The sequence below is a fragment of the Populus euphratica genome, unplaced genomic scaffold (genome assembly GCF_000495115.2).
Source record: "Populus euphratica unplaced genomic scaffold, PopEup_1.0 scaffold400.1, whole genome shotgun sequence".
In the NCBI taxonomy this organism is placed as follows: Eukaryota; Viridiplantae; Streptophyta; class Magnoliopsida; order Malpighiales; family Salicaceae; genus Populus; species Populus euphratica.
This window is the reverse complement of record NW_011500288.1, coordinates 156,196-165,529: the sequence shown is the minus strand read 5'-3', so window position 1 is coordinate 165,529 and position 9,334 is coordinate 156,196. Positions and strand designations below refer to the sequence as shown.

The 9,334-nt window shown below is 23.5% G+C and overlaps 1 protein-coding gene across 1 annotated transcript in view; it reads right to left on the bottom strand.

Annotated features, from left to right (window-relative positions):
• The window catches only part of LOC105113235 (putative receptor protein kinase ZmPK1), a 35,294-nt gene extending 29,235 nt beyond the window's left edge, over positions 1-6,059 (bottom strand). Inside the window, exon 1 of the mRNA XM_011009326.1 lies at positions 5,997-6,059. The gene's annotated coding sequence lies outside the window, so the exon portion shown is untranslated. The remainder of the gene's footprint in view (positions 1-5,996) is intronic.
• Between the last annotated feature and the right edge of the window lie 3,275 nt (positions 6,060-9,334).

Here is a 9,334-nt window from a genome sequence, read left to right as displayed (position 1 = left end):
TAGATGTGAAACATGGACCAGTTTTTCCGAGTATTATAGTGATGGTTTGTTTTTGCATTCACACTTATTTTTTATAAGTGGTTTAAAAATTTTATTTTAAAAAATATTAAATTAATATTTTTAATATTTTAAAATAATTTTAGTGTATTAATATAAAAAATCAATATAAATTAATTTTTTTTAAATAACTTTATATTATAATATCTTAAATCTGTTTAAAAGTATAATTGTTATTATTTTTTAAAGTGTTTTTTACTTATAAATATATTAAAATAATATTTTTTTTATTTTTAAAAAATTATTTTTAATATCATTACATTAAAAGGATAAACAAATATCTTTAAAAATTTTATTTTAAAAATTATTTTTAAAATTTTAAAATAATTTTAATATACTAATAAAAAAATCAATATAAATTAAAAAATAATTTCAAAAATTACTCTATGTTATAATACCATGAATCTATTTGGTAGTTTAATTACGGTTGTTTTTATATTATAAGTATTTTTCACTCAAAAATTTATTAAAATAATATATATTTTTTATTTTTTAAAAATTATTTTTAATATTAATGTATTAAAATAATATAAAAATACTACAAATATATTAATTTAAAAAAATTTAAATACTTTTAAAATAAAAAAAACCAATAACCAATTTATTCATGGCCACTGTTCCTATTTTCACATTGAATGTGTGCAAAAAGTTCTTACAAGATAGAAGAAGGATCCAAGTCGAAGTCGACTCTGGGCCAGCGTGGAAAAAAATCTATGTGCCGAAGTTTAAATAGTACGAAGGGAAGAACACACAGGACAAAAGCTAACATTTATTGTCTTCCCTCCACTTGTAGCCGCCTCACATCCTATGTAATAAAATACAATAATGATAAGATTATTTTCTCGCTTGTTCCATTGCAAGTTGTTTTTAATATAAAAAGATATTTAATATATTTAGGTATTATTAACATGTTTTATAGTAAAAAATAATTTTAAAACATACAATGATTGATGTGATATAACTTTATTAATTTAATAAATTTAAAGCCAACATAAATAATTAGCAAAAATATGGTTTGTTTTCTAATAAATATTCAAGATGAGAATTTTTTATATAAATATTGAGACAACAAAATATTAGATCGATTTGATTTAATTCGAGTTATTTAACTAACCCATATGACAGGTCATGATACATGATAACATCGTGAAAAATAAATCAAAATAAATTATGAAATTTAATTTTTAATAAACTCAATATTAAATGATTAAATTGAAAAAAATCAATTAAAAATACAACAAAAAAATAACCCTAGTCAACTCGGGTTAATATGTCAAACTCGCAATTTAGATCATTAAACCATGATAATATAATAAAAAAAATTAAAATAAATTATGAAATTCAATTCTCAATCAATCTAATATTTAAAGATGAAATTAAAAAAATAATTAAAAAACAGGAAAAAAAACTCTAGTAAACCCGTTTGACTCGCCAAAATAATAACCAAAGTCATGAGATGAGGATAACCTCATAAAAAATAAATCACAAAACCCAAACCTCAATTCTCCCAATGTTGAATAATGAAATTGAATTAGAAAAGTGAAAAAAACCTGAGTTAACCGAGTTAACTCACAAACCCGTGGTTCGGGTCAAGAAATTGGGATGACTTAATAAAGTATATTGAAAGAAATTATAAAGTTCAGTTCTCAATAAACATAATGTTAAATGATAAAATTAAAATTAAGAATTCTATTAAAAAAAGATACAAGAAAAAAACTTGAGTCAATTCAAGTCAACCTACCAAACTTGTGACCCGAGTCATGAGACAAGGGTAATGTCATTGAATTCAAACCAAAACAAATCAAGAAGCCTAATTTTGAATCAACTCAATATTAAAAAATAAAATTAAAAAAATATAAAAAAAAACTCTAGTAAAAATTACTCTACACTGTAATATCATACATTTCTTGTTAATAATCCCCACTACAACTTTCACGATCAAGAGCTGTGACTCTTCAATATCTTCAAAATATTTTGTGTAACTTATTCGAAATTTGATGTGGCGTGTCTTCATTTAATAAAAAAAAGCAATTGACTCCACCATTTTAACTAATTGTTTTCTAGATGGGAGTAAATTACCTAAATTATTTAAAATATTCATAAAATATGAGTTAAAATGGTTTTTGAATTTTTTTTGGATAATTTTAAATAATTGTTTCTTAAAAAATTCAATTTAGTTTAGTTTCTATTTTGGATTTTTAAAAATCTTTTCTTATTTTATAAACATTCTACTTTATAACTTTTAAAGAGTATAATATAATACAATTAGAAAATTGACAAATACATATAGACATCAACAGAAATTTTTTGTTGGTAAATTACGGTGATTTTTTGACTTATTATGCCATCACAATATGTATTGGTAAATACCGACGAAAATATTATCCTACTATATACCAATGGAATTATAGTGGGAAAATAAAGAATGAAAAAAAATCTAAAAAATATGATGACATGTTGTTTTTACAGACAAAATTATCAACGGATTTAAATCTGTTAATTAAATCCATTAGTAAATCTGTTTATAATATTTAATTTATAACCTGATAAGCGATGAATTGAGACCTTTTATTCAATATGTATAATATTCTATATGTTGTTACTTTCAAACAATTTATCTCTTATACTATCATAAATTGATAGACTGATGAATTCCTCGGAGGTAACATCGTTAATTTTGATAGTCCAAAAAATCACAACTGATTGAATCCCAAATCCTTTGACTATAAGATGAACAATTTTCAACATGATTCAGAACACATGTAAAAACTATTTAATTATTTTCATATCTCAAGATATTTAATTTCGTTACATATTTCTTGTTAATTGTAATGAAGATGTAATTCATGTATCAAGTTTATTGTTTGAGAGGAAACGCTATTATTACTTTAAATTTAATATATTTTGGTCTTGAAAGGAGGTGAAGTGCTATAGCAGATATTTCATTAATGGATGTATTTAATACTAAAGTGTATAGTCAAGCTAAAAAGTCATATAACAATGAGATATATGTTTAGGAATCGACTTCTAATAAGTTTGAAGTTGATTACCATGGGATATGAGAAGAGGTCATTGAATTGCAATAGTTCAGCAAGCAGAATATAGTCTTTTTTATTCAAATGTTATTGTTATGATACCATCGATAGAGGAATCAAAGTAGATCTCCATCATGGTTGGTTGAAATAAATACAAAGGCTAGACTCCATAACGTCAACAATATCTTTGTTTTCGCCAAGCAATAATAAAAAGTTTATTACACATACACTCCATTTAGAAAGGATCTTTCAACATTTGATTGGTTATCCATAATAAAAACCAAACCGAGGGGTTATATAAAAGTTGTTCAAGATGACAACGATGAATTAATTGTAGGAGATGATGTCTTTTCACTTGACGGATTAATGGATCCACATTGAGTTGCTCTGTTTAATGACTTAAAAGAAAATTCAAATTTTCACGTCACCAAGAATACTTTTATTGATGTTAACATTGGGGAGTTAAATGGTGTTTTTAGAACTAGTGGACGTACACATGTCAATAAAGATAATATTAGTGATAAAATCAACATAGAAAATTATGATAGATATGACAATGATGAAATTGAAAACAAAAACAATTTTTATTAATTTGCACAATATGAACGTATAATGCTATAAACTGTAATGCAATATTTCTAGATAAAATTAACTTTAATGAAATGATAATAACATTTATTTATTATTAAATTATAAAGAAACATTTATTTTATGTATTTTTATTATTATACATAGAACTAGTGTTATTGTGCTATGTGTGCTATAGTGATTTTAAATATTTATGGGATGGATACATAAAGAATCCAGATACAATCTTGCAATAGAAACTGTTTTGCATGAATGAAAATACCGACGGACATGAAAAATACAAAAGATACACCGATGAATGAAGTCTGTTAATATTTTTCAAAAAGCATTGCAATTGTTCCATTCTCACTAACACTATTTATTGTGTTCAATACATACGAGATCACCAAGAATTCATGTCCTTTGATATTTTTTTGAGAGGTAAGATACTGTTCACTTTTTACTTTTCACTTGCATTGTTTATTTATTATTCAGTACATATAGAATCACCAACTGTTAATGTATGTCGGTATTTTTCCCGAGAGCTATGATACTATTCATTTCTTATTTGCACTAGTTATTACTGATCAATATATATGAAATCACTGATTGTAAATGAACGTTGATATTTTTCCAAGATTTAAGGTATTATTCATATTTTATTTGCATTGTTTATTATTGATTAGTACATACGGAATCGCTAGCAGAAGAAAAAAAGTAGTCAGTGATAGTTGGTGGGATTCTAATTTTTTTTTATTAAATTAAAAATTTAAATTCAACTTTGCAAACGGATATTGACAAAAAAAATTAAACATATTAATATTTAATTGTCCATCAGTAGGAAAACCTCAAATAAAATATTAAAATCCCTAAAATTAAAATAGATGGGCATAATTCTCTTCTTCTACAACTTCTTTTCTCCTCCTCCCAAATCTTCATCTTTCTCTTTCTTTTCTCTCTCTTTCTATCCTCAGCTCATTATCTTCTCCTCTCTTCTTCTCCATATGCAAATATATCTTCTCCTTCTCTTATTCTCTATTTATTTAATGATTTGTTCATTTTTTTTTCACTTTTTAGGCTCAGGAAAATTCAACATTTAGCTTCTCTTTTTGTGGTTTTTATTTTTATTTTTGTTTGTTATTAATAACTGTATTCATTTTGTTCGGAATTCTTTTATTTTTTCATTATCAATAATTGTGTAAATGTTAATGGATTTTTTTTTTATTTTTTTCTATTATAAATAATTGTATAAATTTTGATGGATTTTTTTTATTTGTTTTAAATTTTTTGCTATAAATAATTGCATAAATGTTGATGGATTTTTTTAAAAATTTTTTTGTTATTAATAATTGTATAAATGTTATTGGAAATTTTTAATTTTTATGTTCTTTAATGATTTCATATAGATTTTTGGAATTTAAATTATTTCTAATTTTTTGTTATTAATGTGGTTAGCTAATTGGTTTGTTGGTGTTTACAAACAATTTTTAATTTCAGGAAAAATAAAAATTATTTAAAAATAATGTGTTTATATTAACTTATTTTAATGATTTCGCAAATGATTGTAGCAAAGTTAAACATAGATTGAAATAAAATCAATTGGTTTGTGGAAATCTAATTTAAATTGTTGTGTATTTACAAGTTCAAAAATTTTGGTTAGCCTCCTGTATAGAAAATGTGCTGCCAAATATATTTTTTAAATAAAAATAATTTACAGTACCTCAATCCTCTAATTTATATAAATGCCTAGAAAAAAGTCAATAGCACATCATAGAATCACTACTAGTTCTTTTAGTAGCGCTTCTAACAATTATGAGTCGTTAGATGCCGCCTAATAACAAACACCTGAGATACATGTATTCACTTATAATGTGGGATCGTCGAGTGCGATGCCGCCATGTCAAGGGAAGGGGGGTCCCTTCATAATGACATTGATATACCTAGAAGTAACAGGCTTAGTAGAAGAATGATATTTAAATGTACTTTTTTTTCTTCATAGCAACATGTTAATAATTTTTTAAAAATTAATTTCAATTAATAAATATAATTTCAGGTTTATAAATATTGAGACTCTCAGAATCATAACATCATAGTAATGAAATCTTTAATGAAAATTTTATTATTTTAATAGAGTTAGATTTCCAAATATTTTAAATGAAAAACTATGATTAATGCATGGTTTGAAAGGTTTAAAGTTAACTTAAATATCTTTTTATTATATTGATTTGATTAGTTTATTAACTTATTAAAAAACTTTTTTTTATATAAATTTCAATAATAAGAAAAACTTTAAATGGAATAAAGATTACAATGCTATTACAAGATGGGCAAATTCATGCTGCCATTGTCACTTTTCTTGGTTAAAATCAACAACAATCTCTTGAATGATTTTTTTATGAGCAATTTGACAGCTCAACTTTCTCCAATCTTAAATTAATAATTCTTATATTCAAATATGCAGGTGGGAACATTTTAATTCCTCCCGTATTGTTCACGGGTGAGAGAAAATACTTTTCAAAATTACTCTACACTATAATATCATAGCCATCATTCCTATTTTCACATTGAAGTTTGTGACCAAAAAGTTCTTACAACCTAGAAGAAGGATCCAAGTCCAAGTGGACTCTGGGTCAGGGTGGAAAAAAATCTATGCGCCAAACTTTAAATGATACCACGGGAAGAACTTACAGGACAAAAGCTAACATGTATTGTCTTCCCTCGACTTGTAGCCACCTAACATATTATGTAATAAAATACAATAATGATAAGATTAATTTCTTGCAAGTTGGATTAAATATTTTTTTAATATAAAACAATATTTAATATATTTAGATATTATTAATGTTCTTTCCAGTAAAAAATAATTTTAAATATATAAGGATTGATATGATATAATCTTATTGATTTAACAAGGTAAAAAGCAACTCAGATAACTAAAAAAATAAGATAAAAATAAGATTTGACTCATAATAAATATTTAAGATGAGATTTTATTTTTATATAAATATTATAAAATCATGATATATGATAATCCTATGAAAAATAAATAAAAATAAATTATAAAATCTAATTTTCATAAAACTCAATATTAAATTATAAAATTGAAAAAAATTAATTAAAAATAGAAGAAAAAACCCGAGTCAACTCAGGCTAATATGCCAAACTCGTAACCTAGATCATTACAGCATGATAACCCAATAGAAAGAAATGAAACAAATTATGAAATTCAATTCTTAATTAACTAATATTTAAAGATGAAATTAATTAAAAATAGAAAAAAAAACTCCATTCAACTTGGTTTGACTCGCCAAACCAATGACCTAAGTCATGAGATGATGATAAACTCATAAAAAGTAAACCAAAACAAATCACAAAATTTAAATCTTAATTAATCCAATGTTGAAGAATGAAATCAAGAAAAAAAATCAATTAAAAAAGTAAAAAAACCTTAGTCAACCGAGTTAACTAGTTAAACTCGCAGTTCAGGTCAAGAAACTAGGATGATGTCATAAAAAATATATTGAAAGAAATTATAAAGTCTAGTTCATTGTCATAAAAAATATATTGAAAGAAATTATGAAGTCTAATTCATAATAAACCTAATGTTGAATGATGAAATTGAAATTGAAATTGAGAATTCTATTAAAAAAAGACACAAAATAATAACTAAAGTCAAAACAAGTTAACCCGTCAAACTCATGACCCAAGTTATGAAATGAAGATAATTCATTGAATTCAAATCAAAACAAATCAAGAAGTCTAATTCTGAATCAACCCACTATTAAAAGATGTAAATGAGAAAAAAATAAGGAAAAGAAAGAAAAACTCGAGTAAACCAAGTCAAACTTGTGGTCTGGGTTATAAGATTAACATAACCCTATAAAAAATAAATTGAAAAAAAATATGAAACTCAATCTCTAATAAATCTAATATTACATCATGAAATTGAAAATAAAAAAAAAAGAAAAAGAAAAACATAGATGGAGAATTAAAAAAAAAAGGGAAAAGGAAATACTATTCAAGTAAATAGTGTTTTGTGAGGAAATATATAGTAAAATCCCCTCTTTTTTTTTTATTAACTTTTGATTCATGAAAAAATCATAAATATATTTAGTTAAAAATGAATTTTCATTTAAATAAAAATTTGTTATGAAAGCAAGTTAAAATTTCTAACTTATGAATTCTTAATTATACTTTTAAAAAAATTAAATTATTTTTATTAAAAATTCTTCCAATTTAAAATTTAACTTATTTCTTTTATAATTTAGTTATAAGAAATAACTTTGATTAAAAGTTGAAGATAGTTTTCATAAGCCATGCTAAGCCAAATTTTCTTAAATTTGCAACGGTATTTTACATGTGCATTTGTCAATATTATAGCAACTCTTGAGAACCTAAAAATATCTATATCAATTCTAGTTTTTCTCTCTCAAAAAGAAAAATAAATTATCAAATGATGCTACCTTGGTCAAGATTTCTTTGCTAAAAGTTGTGTGTTACTATGCCATAAAAGATGCAACTAGATAATTCTCCACACTATGTTGCTATGTTGTAGCAGGACCAAGAGTTTTTTTACATGTACAAAATAATGTTCATACTAACAGAAATTATTTAACCATATCATTAAACCCCCATATCATTAAACCCAACTTCACAAGCCGAACATAAAACCTCCCAAACATATTTTTTTTTCTAACACAAGATTCAATTTAAATTGATATTTTTTTTAAAAAAATATTAAAACATAAACATATTAAATCATTTTGAGTCAATCTAAGTTAACCCACTAAATTTGTAATCTAAGTTATTAACTCCATTGTGTTGAATACTTTTTTAAATTATTTTTATTTAATTATATAATAAAAAATAGATACTTGTAAAACCGATTACAAACTCAATACCGAGATGTTTTTCTGAGACCATGATAACCCCATAAAAAATAAATAGAAATAAATCATAAAGTCTAATTCTCAATAATTATAATTTTTCAATAATTATTTTTTGTTTAATAATATGATAAAAATAGATGCTAAAAAAACCAAGCACTAACTCAATGATATATATTTTTCTAAGATCACGATAACCTTATAAAAAATAAATTAAAATAATTTTTATATTCAATTTATAATATTATTTCAGATCCATTTTTTATTTAATAATATGATAAAGTAGACAATGATAAAATTAAATACCAACATAATGACATGATGTTATTTCAAGACTATGATAATCCTATATATATAAATATATATAAACCAAAATAAATGAAAAAGTATAATTTCCAAGAAACTCAATATTGAAATACAAAAATGAAAAAACAAATAAAAAGAAAAGAAAAGGAAAGAGAAAAATAAAAAGAAAAAAAAACATGTTACTTATGAACAATAATTTTCCCTTTATTTTTTTATTTAAAAATATGATAGGACAAAGTAGACATTGTAAAACTAAACACCAATCCAATTTCATTTTTTTTCTTCTAAAACTATATAATTCCATATCAAGAAAACCACAATAAATAACAAATTTTAATTTCTAATAAACCTAATATTTAAATATAAAAATTTTTAAAAATAAAAAAATATTATTCCAATAGACAATAACATGTGAAGAGTTCACTAGATGTTTTTTCAAAACCATATTAGCCTTACATGAAGAAAATCAAAATAAATAATAAA